This window comes from Lutra lutra, chromosome 2 (genome assembly GCF_902655055.1).
Source record: "Lutra lutra chromosome 2, mLutLut1.2, whole genome shotgun sequence".
Lineage (NCBI taxonomy): Eukaryota > Metazoa > Chordata > Mammalia > Carnivora > Mustelidae > Lutra > Lutra lutra.
This window is the reverse complement of record NC_062279.1, coordinates 25,945,266-25,962,334: the sequence shown is the minus strand read 5'-3', so window position 1 is coordinate 25,962,334 and position 17,069 is coordinate 25,945,266. Positions and strand designations below refer to the sequence as shown.

General features: G+C 36.3%; 1 long non-coding RNA gene across 1 annotated transcript in view; it reads right to left on the bottom strand.

The window, feature by feature from the left end:
* LOC125092266 (uncharacterized) overlaps positions 1–17,069 on the bottom strand; it is a 139,972-nt gene that overhangs the window by 32,099 nt on the left and 90,804 nt on the right. The gene's annotated exons all lie outside the window — the stretch shown is intronic.

Genomic DNA, 17,069 nt, shown 5'->3' with positions numbered 1-17,069 from the left:
GTACACAACCTATTGCTAATAAACTATGAAGTCTGGAATTTTATCTCTATTACATTAAGTGCTTAAGGACTAAATATCAATGTTCATTGAGGGTAAGGGAATTAAAATTACACATTGAAAGAGTGACTGACTTAGATAGAAATAATCTAAAGATATTTATACTTCAAGAGTCCTGGTTTAAGGAAGAAACATACTGGGGAGAGATCTCATTTTAGAAAAAAAAATGTGTATATCTTCACACTTATTCTATTACATTAGAATTTTCTCAGAAACAGGTATTGCATTGTAAAATTTAATGGCATAATGAAGAAAGACCTGACCTCTGATTTTATTATAATATTTTATACCTCTGGTGTATTTTTATTTCTAAGAACTTAGAAGGCTGGAGTGCCTGGGTGGCTCAGTGGGTTAAAGACTCTGCCTTTGGCTCAGGTCGTGATCTCGGGGTCCTGGGATTGAGCCTCACATAGGGCTCTCTGCTCAGTGGGGAGCCTGCTTCTCCCTCTCTCTCTCTGCCTGCCTCTCTGCCTACTTGTGATCTCTGTCTGTCAAATAAATAAATAAAATCTTTAAAAAAAAAACTTAGAAGGCAAGTATATAAGAAAATATTTAATCTAACCAATCCCAAATGTGTATTTTTACTTTTTGTAATATTATCTGAATTAGCTTAGTGTAGAAATTAATGTTGATTTGGGTACAAAGCTAAAAATAGAAATATTTTTTCCAAATTTCTCAACTAAACAAGTGCAATGAGCATGAAGATTTCAAGAGCTTTCTTACTCCCAGATAATTTGATGTGCTTCATTGCCATGCACTTAAGCTTATGTGGACAGCAGGGGTAGTGATCTCCTCCTGGGAAGAGTAAAATGATCCATGATAAAGAAATAAGGTAAGAACTGTGTTTCATTTAACAAAAATATCAGAGCAGACAGACTCTTATGCTTATACATAGCATATTCCAGAATACACTATGTAAATTAAAATGTGGATTGTGTAGTTTGTTCCAAGTATTCTCCTATTGCCCTCAGTCTTACTCCTTCTACAAGTTTTGTCAGCATGTGAAAAAGTGTGGTCACCCAAGGACCAGTTAGCACCACCCAGGGGGAGAATGTGTCTTCTATATATTCAAGACTGGACTTTAATATTAAGGTAATGAATAAGAAGGGCTGTCTCAGCCAGCTTTAGAAAGCCGAATTACCTCTCTGAGAATCCAGGAAATAACATGAAAGGAAAACCTAGTCCTAGGTAGGAGGTTTAAGTACTTTCACAAAATATTAGTATCACACTGATTATTTTCAATGGTCTACCCGATAGTATGAGGATGTACATCTCACCTGGGGGGCATCAGAAAACACTGTTATCGTCCCCAAATATACAACACTCCAAAGTGTGTACCTGAGTAAAGAAAAACATAGCGGACTCTAGCTTCTACGCACACGTGGTGATTTGCAGGGCTGACAGGGTGATGGTGGGGGGATTAGCCTGTGCAGCTACTGAGTTCTTTAGACTGTCTCCTACAACATTCTCTTTTTGCCACTTCAGAAATTGTACCCAGGCTTTGGCACACAACTTTAGAAGCCTAATTTATGCTTTCTCCCCTAGAAATTGAACATTTGAAGGTACTTCTCAGAAGTCTTCTAAAGAAGAGCATAAATAGGTTTTACAATTTTTAGAAATTGAATGTTATGTGAATCTAAAGAAAATCTGAAGCTTTATTCTAATTAATATTGAGTCCTCTGCCCAGAGGAAGGAAATGACTACAGGACACTAGGCTATATTTCCTTATACTTAACTCCCAAACTTGACCAACACAGCAATTAAAAACCTCAGTGGAGGGATCACTGTGTGTTATTTTACAGGAATTTGTAAGCATCTGCTATCAAACATTACCATTTAACTACAAAAATTCAAGTGGTTTATAGGAAATAGTAACCATAACCTTTATTTTAATTTTATTCCTAACATCTTTCCAATTATTATATTTCCTTATAATGTTGTACACAACTTCTAGAAGTACACCAATAAGTATTGAATGCTGATTTAAACATGATTAATTTATTTCATATTAAAATAGAGAATATATGTTTTAAAATTTACCTTTCCTTCTTATTTCTTTTCCTTCCTTGCCTTTCTTTCTTCATTTCTTCTTCCCATCAGAGGTCCCAAAATGATCAAGTAAGTTTTCAGAAAATATATTCCTAACAAAGAGAATCTCCCCTGCCTATCAATCACCTAGTTCATGATTAAATAGGATATCACCATTCTATCTACTTGGAAACTTTCTGAAAAGGAATGCATATATGAGTTCCATAAATGCTCATAACATTAAAAAAAAAAAAAGGGAATGTAAGAAATGGCCATAAAAGACTACTCTCCCATGTCTAGAATTCTGGGTTGAGTTATAAATTTTAGATGCTATCAGTGATTATCATTCTCTTGCCTTTTTTCCACACATTGTAATCTAAAGTAAAAATAATGTTAAACTATAAAATAAGAGGAATGTAGGCATCCAGGTTCAGTTTTTCCTCATGACAATTTTGATGTGCTTTGTATTTTGGATATAGAAGTTCCTTCAAAAAGTGTCTAGTTTTGTACTGGATATTATTCTTGACCTGCTGGTGTCCTAAGCATGTATTAAGTCTACCTGTTTGGTTATCTAGCATTTATTTTCAACACCATTGGTCCCTAGAGGAAGGGCTGTTCATACTTATGATTCTCTGCCTCCTCCTAGATAAACCACTTCTTCATTGTCCAGAATTCTCTTTTGTGGGCTTGTGATATATCTGTAGACCGATCAGCAGAAATTTATTGAGCATCCACGGAGAAAGAGGAACCCTCCTACACTATTGGTGGGAATGCAAGCTGGTGCAACCACTCTGGAAAACAGCATGGAGGTTCCTCAAAAAGTTAAAAATAGAGCTACCCAATGACCCAGCAATTGTACTACTGGGTATTTACCCTAAAGATACAAACGTAGTGATCCGAAGGGGCATGTGTACCCGAATGTTTATAGCAGCAATGTCCACAATAGCCAAACTATGGAAAGAACGTAGATGTCCATCAACAGATGAATGGATAAGAAGATGTGGTATATATATACAATGGAATACTATGCAGCCATCAAAAGAAATTAAATCTTGCCATTTGTGGTGATGTGAATGGAACTAGAGGGTATTATGCTTAGCGAAATAAGTCAATCAGAGAAAGACAACTATCATATGATCTCCCTGATATGAGGAAGTGGAGATGCAACGTAGGGGGTTTGGGAGATAGGAAAAGAATAAATGAAACAAGATGGAATTGGGAGGGAGACAAACCATAAGTGACTCTTAATCTCACAAAACAAACTGAGGGTTGCTGGGGGGAGGGAGGTTGGGAGAGGTTGGTGGGGTTATGGACATTGGGGAGGGTATGCACTATGGTGAGTGCTATGAAGTGTGTAAACCTGGCGATTCACAGGCCTGTACCCCTGGGGATAATAATACATTATATGTTTATAAAAAAATTAAAAAAAAAGAAATTTATTGAGCATCCAACAAAAGAAACTAGAGTAGGTACTACATATAGGGGAAAAAAAGGCAAAAAATTCCTTTTCCCTCAGATTTTTTTTTTAATTAAACTGTTGAAATGACAAATGAGCTAGATAAAAAATGAATGATATAAGCCCCAGGATTTAAAAAGACAATAAAACTCATTCTGGGTTCTATTTCTCTTGGAGAAATTCAGACTTGATCCATCTTGAAAGATAACTAAAGTGTTTCATAGACAAGGAAAAATGGACTAATTGTTCATGATATCTAAAAAGTATGGACAAAGAGAACGTAGAAATCCTGTTTGAAGGCTGGTAAATGATTAGCTGAACTAACGGCCTTTAAAAAGTGAACAGGGGGAGATAAGTATATTAAATACATTAATCCACATTAAAAAGGGCCTCAAGTACACTGCCAAGGAATTTGGTCTAAATGAGGAAATACTGAAGTCTTTTAACCAGACAAGGACATGACTAAAGCAGTGCTTCTGGAATGGCTTAGCAGCAATGTACAGGGTGTATTGGAATCAGGAGATCAAGCTATTTTACCCCACTTATTATTACCATTCTCTATATTATAAAGTTTTGGAACAAGTCAAAAACTCCCTTCATAATCTGAGGGCTCTCCAGTTCATTTAGAATGGAACTATAATTCTCAATAGCATGAAATCCTCTTGACAGCAGCTGTCAGATCAGGAAGCTTCCCTTAAAGCTATTCCACATGTTCACATCCCTGAATGGGCCTACCACACCCAGGACACTACACAAGATGTTCACCTAAGGACAAAGTTTGCAATTCCAAACTGTTTCCTTTTGAACTGAAACTTTGCATTATATGAAGATGCCCTTGACTTTTAAGAGGTTTTCATACTGTGATTGATTCCTTTCTGGTTTCAGTTCTTTTTCCCCAGTGTTCTGAAGGGATACTGCTTTCCACTATATATTATCATAGATACCAGTCACTTTCATATGTTTCTCAAATTCATTCCACTCGGCTTTTAAATGCCAATCAATTATGAGTACCTGTGATAAAGAACAATTAAAGCAATATTGTCTCAATTAGGTTGTCTGTACTTTTGACAAGATTCTAGTCTTCTAAGAATTCATAGACTCATTGACTGATATTATATAGTGTAGTAGATGCTGTTAACTGTTTTCCAAAATTTGGCTCTTCAATTTCCTAGGGATTCAATTCCACTTATTTTCAAATCTGCCTTAAAGTTAAATGTTGCCATGGAACCAGACTGAAACCAACAGAATGTGGTCAGAAGTGATGAGCATTATTTGAGCCTAATCCCTAAAATCTCATGTATACTTGTCATGTTCTTCACATCTATGAGAAGCCAGAAATGGGATAATACCAAAGTTGACTTCATAAATACACGCAGAGGATAATATAATCTTTACTAACCCAGATTCCTAATGACTTTGAGGAAATACATCATCCCACTGTTCTGCCCACCTGTCCACTACTAGTTCATGAATAATAAATCAACTTCTATTGTTATAGAAGTTCCATTCTATTCTATTCTCTTGTACTTTGGACCACTATGAATTTTGGGAACTATTTGTTTTATAGAAGTTAATCTAGCATAATTATACACAAACAACAACTGGTTTGTTCTATTGTGAATAACACCAAAATAGTTTTAAAAGAATGCAAATTCTTGTAAAGTTTCTTTTTAACAATACATTTATGTTTAGCAAACTTTAAAAATATAGAAACTAAAGGGGGCCATAGCTACATGATTTTTAAACATTTGACATATACAACATAATTGGGCATATTTAGATGACTAATCACTGTCAATGATTCCTTATTAGTTAATATGTTGGGTTAAAAATAACTTTGGTTAATTGACCAGGATTGCTTCAAATACATATGCAACATGTTGTGTATGCCACACAGTTACTTCTAATAAGTATCCTTTCTAAATATGTTAAGAAAGAAAAAAAAAGAAAATGTCCAAGATGCTAACGGGATGGCTAGGACTACACATTTCACATCTACCTCTACCTCTTTAAATATTAAGAAAAAAATGTAAACAGTGTTACACAATTATGTTCCATTCATAATTTCAGTCATTAAATTTCATTAAATTTAAACATCCACTTGGTAACTAGCTGATCTCTCTCTGTTTTCATCTCAGAGTGATTTAAGTGTTGTGAAAACACACATATTCTCTCCCTGCTTTTCTTTCTTTCTGTGTACAGGTGAGGAACATGATATAAAATGGACCTTTAGAAAGTTTAGAAAGTTGGGTTTTCATAGGGTGTTTGACAGCTGCAATTGAATAATATCTTTTCTAACACATTGTATTAATAAAATTCTTTTCTTAGAGCTACCTTCACACTAGGCTTGGCTTTTTGTTGTTGCTGGTTGGGTCTTTTTTTTTTTTTTTTAAAGATTTTATTTATTTATTTGACAGAGAGAGATCACAAGTAGACGGAGAGGCAGGCAGAGAGAGAGAGAGAGGGAAGCAGGCTCCCTGCTGAGCAGAGAGCCCGATGCGGGCCTCGATCCCAGGACCCTGAGATCATGACCTGAGCCGAAGGCAGCGGCTTAACCCACTGAGCCACCCAGGCGCCCTGGTTGGGTCTTTTTTATTTGTTTTGGTTGATAATTAGAGATCACAGATGATGAAGTCCGTGGTCAACAATATTTTAAGATCTTTACTTTCAGGCACAAGTCTAATATTTAAAATTATATTTTGAAATAGTAGCCAATTAAAATTTGAACATTAATTACAAATGCAATAATAGTATCAACATATGTTTGATTCTCGGATTTTTATGATAAACTTCCCAGCAATATTGTGTGTGTGTGTGTGTGTGTGTTTGCTTGTATTATTTACTTGTGTGCTTGAATTGGCCTTTATCTCAAGAATTTTGTGACTTCCTCACATTTATTTCATCTTAAGTGAGAGATGGTTTACATGTATTTACTAAAGAATTTTCTTTTCGCTTTTTTCTTTTTTCACTTTTCTGTCCTCTTTGTAGTGTTATTGATTATACAAGTGATCCAATTAAATGTGATTAATAATTGTGTTCTCATTTCTTATATAGTGCTGAAGACACATCTGCAAATCACTGGTCAAAATACACTGCCAAACACTAACAGTGAAGTCATCTTAAATATGACATGTGAGACCCTATTCATGTCACTTAAATAATTTTAATGGATTCTAACATATACATTCTCATCAGTATTGAATCTAAACCACTTGTTGATATTTGATACTAAAGGATTAAGAAAATATGAGGACAACTAAGCAGTGAATCATTCAATCATTGTCCTGATTCCATCATTCTGTACCTAACAATAGAAATATAATTGTTCTTTCTCAGCCCCATATTCCTAATAACAAATGTGAATTCCTTATCTCCTCCTTCTTTTTCCTTCAGTGTTAAACATTATTCAGTACTGTCATTAAAAAAAAAAGATGACAATGTAAAAATACTCTAATACTTAATTAAGGTTTTATGCTATGAGAGCATTTTTAGATGAACAAAATTACCTTGGAAGAATGTAAAATGTTTTTACAGTCAAAAGAAGCCTGATTTTAACTATTATTATTTTTATTAATCATACACAACATAGATTAGATAATACAAAATATTAATTGGTACTTCCGGGGAAGATAGCAGAGTAGGAAAATCTTAAGTTTACTTCATTCACTATTGCAACTAGATAACACTCACATCAGTGTAAATAACTGAGAAAATGACTCAAAGAATGACAGAACAGACTCTCCACAGTTAACTGTAGATAAGAGGCTACTTTGAAGAGGGTAGGAAGAGAGGAGACATGGTCAGGAAACAAATGGACCCATGGGACTGTCAGTGGGAGGGAGGAACCTCACTGGAGTGGAGAGGGGAGAAGAGTAGATCCTCAAGCCAGATACCCCAGACATGGGAGGGTCCATGTGATGAACACAAATCCCTATAACATATGGTTTTGAAAACCAGAGGGGCCCAATAATCAATGGAGCTTAATGCCTAATTACTTTAAAAATCAGTAGGCTCCATTTTTGGAAAGTGGAGGGACAGAGTTCCCACCCTTAAAGAGGCTACACTACAAACAGACCCACAGTATACAGCATAGAAGCAGCTATTTGAAAAATGTGTGGGGTATACAGGAAGCAGATTTATTTTCTACTCTCAGAACAATGTGCTGACAGGGATTGTGGGAGATCTCTTTAAGAACAAAAGAGCTGTCAGGTGCCATTTCTCTCTTGTACCCCCAGCCTAAACATACAGACACCTGCAAGGACAAAATGGTGCCAATACTCACTACCTAACTTGATAATAGCATGCCCCACCCCTGCATTCTCCTGTAGATATACTCCTCCAGTCAGACTCCAGATCAGGTCTCCTTCCACAGCAGAGCTTACTGATCTTAGTAACATTATAGGCCCTGTCCCTGCATTCTTCTGCAGATCTGCCAATTCCATCCAAGCCTGAGGAGTTTTCCCTGGCAGCTACAGATCCCTTCCCACAGCAGACCGCCATGGACCTTGCTGGCACTGTATGCCTCACCCCCTCATTTTCCTACAGATCTACCTCCTCCAATACCCCCTGAGCTGTAACCCATCTAAAACCATCACAAACCTGGCAATGTACAAGCAGCCTTAACAAGAGCTGGCATTACCCCAAGGTGACTCCTGTAATATACCTGACAGAGAATTTAAAAAATTGGTCATAAAGACACTCACTGGATTTGAGAAATGAGTGGAGAACCTCAGTGAAACTCTCAATACAGAGATAGAAAACATAAATAAAGGACCAATTAGAGAGGAAGAACTCAAAAACCAAAATTAAAAATACATTACAGGGAATAAATAGTAAATTAGAGAAAGCAGAAGAGTGGATCAGCAACCTGGAGGACACAGTAATGGAAAGCAATCAAGCTGAACAAGAGAAAGAGGGAAAAAATAATAAAAAGTGAGGACAGATTAAGGGAACTCAGCAACACAATTAAGTATAAAAACATTCATAGGGATCCCAGAAGGAGAACAGAGAAAAGGGGGGAAAATTTATTTGAAGAAATAATAACTGAAAACTTCCCAAATCTGGGGAGGAAGCAGAAATCCAGATCCAGGAAGCACAGAGAACCCCCAACAGAATCAACTGAAGGAAGTCCACACCAAGACAGATTGTAATGAAAAAGATAAAAAGTACTGATAAGGAGAGAATTTTAAAAGCAGCAAGGAAAAAAACAAACAGTTAATACAAGGGAAATACCATAAGGCTACCAGCTGATTTTTCAGCAGAAACTATAGGTGAGAAGACAGTGGGATGATATACAATATACAAAGTGCTGAAAGAAAAAGAAAAAAATACTATACAACTAAGAAGTCTACCATTAGAAGCAAGTCTACCATTCAAAATGGAAGGAGAGATAGTCTCCCAGACAAACAAAAGTTAAAGAATTTCATGACTGCTAAATCATTCCTGTAGGAAATATTAAAGGAACTCTTAGAGTGGTAAAGAAAGACCATAACTATGAATAAGAAATGTAGAAAGCATAAATGCAGTAAAATTAAATATATCTATAAAAATCAGTCAAGGGATTTGTAAAGTAAAAGGATATAAAGGATGACATTATATACCTAAAATGGGGGGGGGGAGGAGAATGTGTTCAAACTTAAGTGACCATTAAATTAATATACACTGTTATATAGAGATTATGTTGTATATAAGCCTAATGGTAACCACAAATCAAAAACTGGTGATAGATATGCAAAAAGTAAAGTAAGGAATCCAAATATATCACTAAAGAAGGGGAGCAAACCAAGAGAAAGGAGAGCAAGAGAAGAAAGGAACAAAGAAGAACTACAAAACAACCATAATACAAGTAACAAAATGGCAGTAAGTACATACTTATCAACAATTACTTTGAATAAAAATGAACTAAATACTTCAATCAGAAGACATAGGGTGATGGAATGGATAAAAGAGCTCAAGACCCACCTATATGCTGCTTATAAGTGACTCAGTTAAGACCTAAAGATACATGCAGATTGAAAGTAAAGGGATAGAAGAGCATGTGTCATGCAAATGGAAGTGAAGAGAAAGCCAGGGTAGCAATACTTATATTACACATAATGAACTTTCTTTTTTGTTAAGATTCTTATTTATTCATTTGACAGAGAGAGACAGCAAGAGAGGGTATATAAGCAGGAGGAGTGGAGAAGGGAGTGCATTCTCCCCACTAGGCAGGGAGCCCTGATGTGAGGTTTGATCCCAGGACTCTGAGATCAGACCTGAGCCGAAGGCAGACGTCTAACCAACAGAGCCACCCAGGTGCCACATTAGACATAATAAACTTTAAAACAAAGACTATAACAAAACATGAAGAAAGAAACCATATAATCATAAAAGGAATAACCCAACAAGAAATGACAACAGCTGTAAATACTGATATACCCAACATGGGGGCATGAAATACATACAGCAGCTATTAACAAATATACCAGAACTAATAGATAGTAATACAATAATAGTAGGGGACTTTAACACCTGCCCCACCTACATCAATGGATAGATCATCCAAACAGAAAATCTACAAGGGAAGAGTGTATCTGAATGGCACATTAGACCAGATGGGTCTACAGATATATTGAGAAAATTCCATCCTAAAACAGTTGCACACATTCTTTTCAAGTGCACATGGAATATTCTCCACAATAGGTCACATGTTGGGCCATAAAACAAGTCTCCCACAAATTCAAAAGGACTAAAGTCCTATCATGCATCTTTTCCAATCACAACACTATGAAACTAGAAATCAACTACAAGAAAATAGAAACACATGGAAGTTAAATAACATGTTACTAAACAATGAATGGATCAACCAAGAAATCAAAGAGGAATTTAAAAAATGCATGGAGACAAATGAAAATGAAAACAAAATGATCCAAAATCCTTGGGATGTAACAAACACTACTCTGAGAAGTTTATAGCAATTCAGGCCTACCTGAAGAAGCAAGAAAAATCTCAGGTGAATAACTTAACCTTACACCAAATGGTACTATACAAAGAAGAATAAACAGATCTCCAAACAAGTACAATGAAGGAAACAAGAAAGATGAAATCAGAAATAAATGAAACAGAAACTGAAAAGTCAATAGAACAGATAAATGAAACCAAGGGTCATTCTTTGAAAAGGTCAAAATTGATAAATCTCCAGCCAGACTCATAAAGAAAGAGAAAGTGAGAGAGAAAGATCTCAAACAAAATCAGAAATGAAAGAGGAGGGGCACCTGGGTGGCTCAGTGGGTTAATCCTCTGCCTTCAGCTCAGGTCATGATCTCACGGTCCTGAGATCAAGCCCCACATCAGCCTCTCTGCTCAGCAGGGAGTCTGCTTTCCCCCTCTCTACGAGCCTGCTTCTCTGCCTACTTGTGATCTCTCTCTCTCTGTCAAATAAATAAATAAAATCTTAAAAAAAAATGAAAGAGGAGAAATAACAATCTCTACCACAGAAATACAAAGGATTATAGAAAATATTATGAAAAATTAAATGTCAACAAATTTGACAACCTAGAAAAAAAGGATAAATCCCTAGAAACATATAACCTACCAAAACTGAAGCAAGAAAAAAAATAGAAAATTTGTATATGGGACGCCTGTGTGGCTCAGTTGGTTAAGCAGCTGCCTTCGGCTCAGGTCATGATCCCAGCATCCTGGGATCGAGTCCCGCATTGGGCTCCTTGCTTGGCAGGGAGCCTGCTTCTCCCTCTGCCTCTGCCTGCCATTCTGTCTGCCTGTGCTCGCTCGCTCTCCTCTCTCTCTGACAAATAAATAAAATCTTTAAAAAAAAAAAAAAATAGAAAATTTGAACAGATTACCAGCAATGAAACTGAATCAGTAATCAAAAATGAAAACAAAAACTCCCAACAACAACAACAACAGCAACAAAATCCAGGACCTAACGGCTTCACAGATGAATTCAATCAAACATTTAAGAGGAGTTAATACCTACTCTTCCCAAACTATTTCAGAGAATAGAAGAGGAAAGAAAGCTTCCAAATTGCTTCTATGAGACTTGCATCACCCAGATACCAAAATCAGATAAAGACACAACAAAAAAGAGGATGGCAAGCAATATCTCTGATGAACATAGATGCAAATATCCTTAATGAAATATCAGCAAACCAAATCTAACAACACATAAAAAAATTATTTGCCATGATCAAGTGGGATTTATTCCTGGGGTGGAAGAGTGGTTCAATATTCACAAATCATCACATTAATAAGAGAAAGGATTAAAAACATGATGCATTCAATGGATGCAGAAAAAGCACTTAACAAAGTACAAATCCATTCATGATTGGAAAAAAAAAAAAGAAAGAAAGAAAGGTAGAGGGAAAATCCCTCAGGATGATAAAGTCCATCTATGAAAAATCCACAACTAACATCATATTCACTGGTGAAAAACTGAGAGCTTTTCCTCTAAGATAAGGAACAAGACAAGAATGTCCACTCTTACTATTTTTATTCAACATAGTACTGGAAGTCATAGTCACAACAATCAGATAAGAAAAAGAAATAAAATGTATCTAAACTGGTGATAAAGGAGTAAAACTTCTACTATTTGCAGATGACATGGTACTATATATAGAAAACCCTATAGGGACACCTGGGTGGCTCAGTTGTCAAGCCTTCAGCTTGAGTCATGGTCCCAGGGTCCTGGAGTCAAGCCCCACTTTGAGCTATCTGCTCAGGGGGAGTCTGCTTCTCCCTCTCCTACTGCCCCTGCTTGTGTTCCCTCTCTCACTGTGTCTGTCCTTGTCAAATAAATAAACAAAATCTTAAAAAAAAAAAAAAGAAGAAAAGCTTATATATAGATTGCACCAAAAAACTATTAGAACAAACAAACAAAAAAAAAGACAAAAAACCCTACTAGAACTGATAAATGAATTCAATAAAATCACAAAATTTAAAATCAATACACAGAAATCTATTGCATCTCTATAAACTAATAATGAAGTAGCAGAAAGAGAAATTAAGAAAACAATCCTGCACTAAAAATAACGAAATACCTAGGAATAAACTTAACCAAAGAGGTGAAAGACCTGTAAAACACAGATAAAAGAAATTGCAGATGACACTAAGAGATGGAAAGACATTCCATGCTTATGGATTGAAAGAACAAATGTTGTTAAAATGTCCATACTACCCAAAGCAATCTACAGATTTAATGCAATCCCTATCAAAATACCAGCAGCATTTTTCACAGAACTAGAACAAATAATCTTGAGATACGTATAGACCCATAAAAGACCCTGAATAGCTATAGCAATCTTGAAAAGGAAGAACAAAACTGGAGGTATCACAATCCCAGATTTCAAGATACAATAAAAAGCTGTAGTAATCAAAACAGTATAGTACTGGCACAAAAATGGACATAGAGGCTGGAGCAGAATAGAGAGCCCAGGAAAAAAACCAATGTTTATATGATCAATTAATCTACAATAAAGGAGGCAAGAATGTGCAATGGGAAGAAGTCTCAAAAAATGGTGTTGGAAAAACTGGAAAGCTATAAGCAAAAGAACGAAACTAGACCACTTTCCTACTCCATACACAAAAATAAACTCAAAATGGATTAAGGAACTAATTGTGAGATCTGAAACCATAAAATTCCTGGAAGAACACAGGCAGTAATGACTTTGACATCACTTGTAGCAACATTTTTATAGATATGTCTCCTCTGGCAAGGGAAACAAAAGCAAAATTAAACTACTGTGACTACATCAAAACTCAAGCTTCTGCACAGCAAAGGAAACAATCAACAAAACTAAAAGGCAACCTACTGAATAGGAGAAGATATTTGTAAATGACGTACCAATAAAGGGTTAGTATCCAAAATATATAAAGAACTTATACAACTCAACAACAACAAAAACAAAAAAACCCACAAATAATTCTATTTAAAATTAGGCAGAAGACATGAACAGATATCTCTCCAAAGAGACATACAGATGGCCAATAGACACAGGAAAAGATGCTCAACATAACTCATCATCAGGGAAGTGCAAATCAAAACCACAATGAGATATTGCCTCAGGCCTGTCAGAATGGTTAAAATCAATAAAACAAGAAACATCAAGTGTTAACAAGGATGTGGAGAAAAAGAAACTTTCATGAGACTGACAGTGGGTATGCAAACTGGCATAAGCATGGTGAAAACAGCATGGAGGTTAAAAATGTTTAAAAATAGGGGCACCTGGGTGGCTTAGTTGGTTAAAGTGTCTGCTTTCAGCACAGGTTATGATCCTGGAATCCTGGGATCGAGCTGGACTCCTTCCTGCCCCTCCACCTCTCCTCTTGTTCCTTCTTTCTCTCACTCTCAAATAATAAAAATAAATAAAATCTTCAAAAAAACTTAAAAAATGGAATTACTATGTGATCCAGTAATTTCACTACCCAAAGAATGCAAAAACACTAAATCAAAAAGATAATGCACCCCTATGTTTACTGCAGCATTATTCATAATAGTCAAATTATGGAAGCAACCTAAGTATCTATCAATAGATGAATGGATGAAAAAGAACTGGTAAATACATAAAATGGAATATTACTCAATCATAAAAAAGAATGAAACTTTACCATTTGCAACAACATGGTCGGATCTAGAGGGTATAATGTAAAGTGAAATAAGTCAGAGAAAGACAAATACCACATTATTTCATTCATATGTGGAATTTAAGAAACGAACAAAGAAAACAAAGGACAAAGGAAAAAAACAGACTCTTAACTATAGAAGCAAACCAGAGCGGAGGTGGGCGGGACAGATGGGTGAAAGGTGATGGGAATTAAGAGTACACTTATGATGAGCACTGAGGAATGCACAGAATTGCTGAATCAGCATATTGTACACCTTAAACGAATATTATACTGTAAGCTAACTAAGAATTTTTTTAAAAAGTAGGAGAAAAAAAGAAATTAATCGGCAATAATTAGTTTTTCTTATTTTTTTAAAAAAAGATTTTATTTATTTATTTGACAGAGATCACAAGTAGGCAGAGAGGCAGAGAGAGAGAGAGGGGGAAGCAGGCTCCCTGCTGGGCAGAGAGCCCGATGTGGGGCTTGAACCCAGGACCCTGGGATCATGACCTGAGCTGAAGGCAGAGGCTTTAGCCCACTGAGCAGCCACCCAGGCGCCCCAATTTCTCTTATTATATTTAAATTAAACACATACTATGCTTACTAAATGCAGCAGATTTTATATGCTTCTATTGCAGTGCATATTTTAATTTTTTTAAGTCCTTGGAAGGACTCCCTGGGATAAGCAGTATGCTTATGACCATGTTAATATGAGAAATCTGAGCATTGTTGATTTAGGTAACATGTCCAAGGGTAATGACCATTAAACAGCTGAGCTGGGATTTACACGCAGGCAAGCCTGAACAGACTTTAAGCTTTAACCTCTATGTTGTGCTTACTTGTCACACATTCAAATTGTAATGCTTTCTCAATCATCAAGCAAGCAATCAAACAATAATTAAATAACAAATACCACTACGCCTTTAGCTCTGGTTTCTCTACTTCCTTTCCACTGGCAGCTTTGTTACATATCTGTTCCGTGAAAACCAAATCAAGCAAAACGAAAGAAACGTGTCCTTTCACTCCTTCTCACAATCACACTTGATTTTTTCTTTGGGATTATTTTGTTTATTATTTATTTATTTTGTTCTTGTTTTGTTTTTTATGTTTGTTTTTAAAATCTTTAATTGTGGAGGGGCGCCTAGATGGTGCAGTTGGTTAAGCCTCTGACTCTTAGTTTTCCCTCAGGTGGAGATCTCTGGGTCGTGAGATCAAGCCCCCTGTTGGGGTTAATGTAGAGTCTGCTTAAGATTTTTTTCTCCTTCTCCCTCTCCATCTGCCCCTGTCCCACACTCTCTCTTTCTCTCTCTCTAAAATTAAATAAATCTTAAAATTCTTTTATAATTATGATAAAGTGCCATAATAAAAAAAATTAGCATGTTAACCATTTTTACATGTAGAGTTCAGTAAAGTAATTACACTGATATTGCTGGACAACCAATCCCCAGAGCTTTTTTCATCTTGCAAAACTAAGTCTCTCCATTTCTCCCTTCCTCCAGCCACCAGCGACTCCCATTCTACCTTCTGTCTACATGTTCAACCCTGATGGACACTTAGGTTGCTTCCTGTTATTTGTTTTTTAAAGAACTTTTACATTCCTTGTGCCTCAGCTGATGCCTAAAAAGCTCATGGAACACAAAATTTTACCACTAATTATATGTCTCCCGTTTGGAGTCCCACAGTACACTGGATAATCTGGAGTGAATGAAAACTAAGATTCCTATAAATTACAGACATTTAGTAATGGTTTCAAAAGTCAAATGTTTGCTTTAGTTCAGACTAGAAAAAAAGACTAGCTTGCTACCTTTTGGATATTAATTAATAGTGGTTTGATTACAGAGTTTTCTGTACAGTTGAACAATAACCAAAAATCCCACGTAAACTTATAAACAGAATCCTTAGTAATAGAACTAACCTGGGGAGTGGGAGGAGCTGAAGTTCCAGTTTCGTATATGCCCAAGCAAAATGGGTTGAAATGAATGTCTAAACCTCTATTTCCTACTTGTGAAAAAGGACGTAGGACTCAAGGCCCCTTGTGGCTCTCCTACTTTCATGGACTGCCATTGGTGAATCCCTTGCTCAAAATGCACATAAAGTGAGGTTCCAGGTGCTTCTCAGGAGTGTTGAAACTCACCTAGTATCTCTTCTCTAGAACAAATTTTGATTTGGTAAAACAGTTCTAAATCAAAGAGAATTTCTTCCATATAAATTTGCAGTGAGAAAATAAATATTCGCAGACAAGAAATACATTGCTGACAGGCAGGGATTTGAAAATGAAAGACCCTATTGATACACCTCCATAAGAAAGGGCGTATCTTCTGGCTTGAAAGAGAAGCCTGTCTTCCAGGGCTGCCCCACAGCCCACCACCTCTGCTTTGAATCAGCATTCCTTTCCTAGATGCATCCCTTTCCAAAGATCGCACATGTATATGTTTTGGACACAAGCACTGGGTCATAATTTTCCCTGTAATTCTAGACTTTATTTTCAAAATGGGAATTTTCAAGGGGGGCAACTTGTGTGCAGGGTGCATTTGGAAAGTTCGAAAGGCTAAGTAGAGGTTAAGGTTAAGTAGAGTATTAAGTATTAAGGAATTTTAGAGCCAAGGGACCTATGAGTTGTTCCAAAGTATCCATTCATCATGAGCATATCATCTGACCCCAGGGCTCCAACTAATATATTGCATATAAAAAGTAACTTCTCCTAGCTCTGTCCTCCCAGGACCTAGAAAAATCTGCACAGTATTTCCAAGAAACACACTCTCTTCTCTCATGCCATCTAGTTTTAGATTTTTATTTGTGTTACTCCTTGCAATACAGAGATAACAGCTTCAAAACAGGGAACTCTCCCAAAATGCTTCTTTTGAAATCCCTACTTCTTTAGGCCAGTTTATACCAAAGCTCATAAGAACAGGCCAGGCCCAAGCGGGTT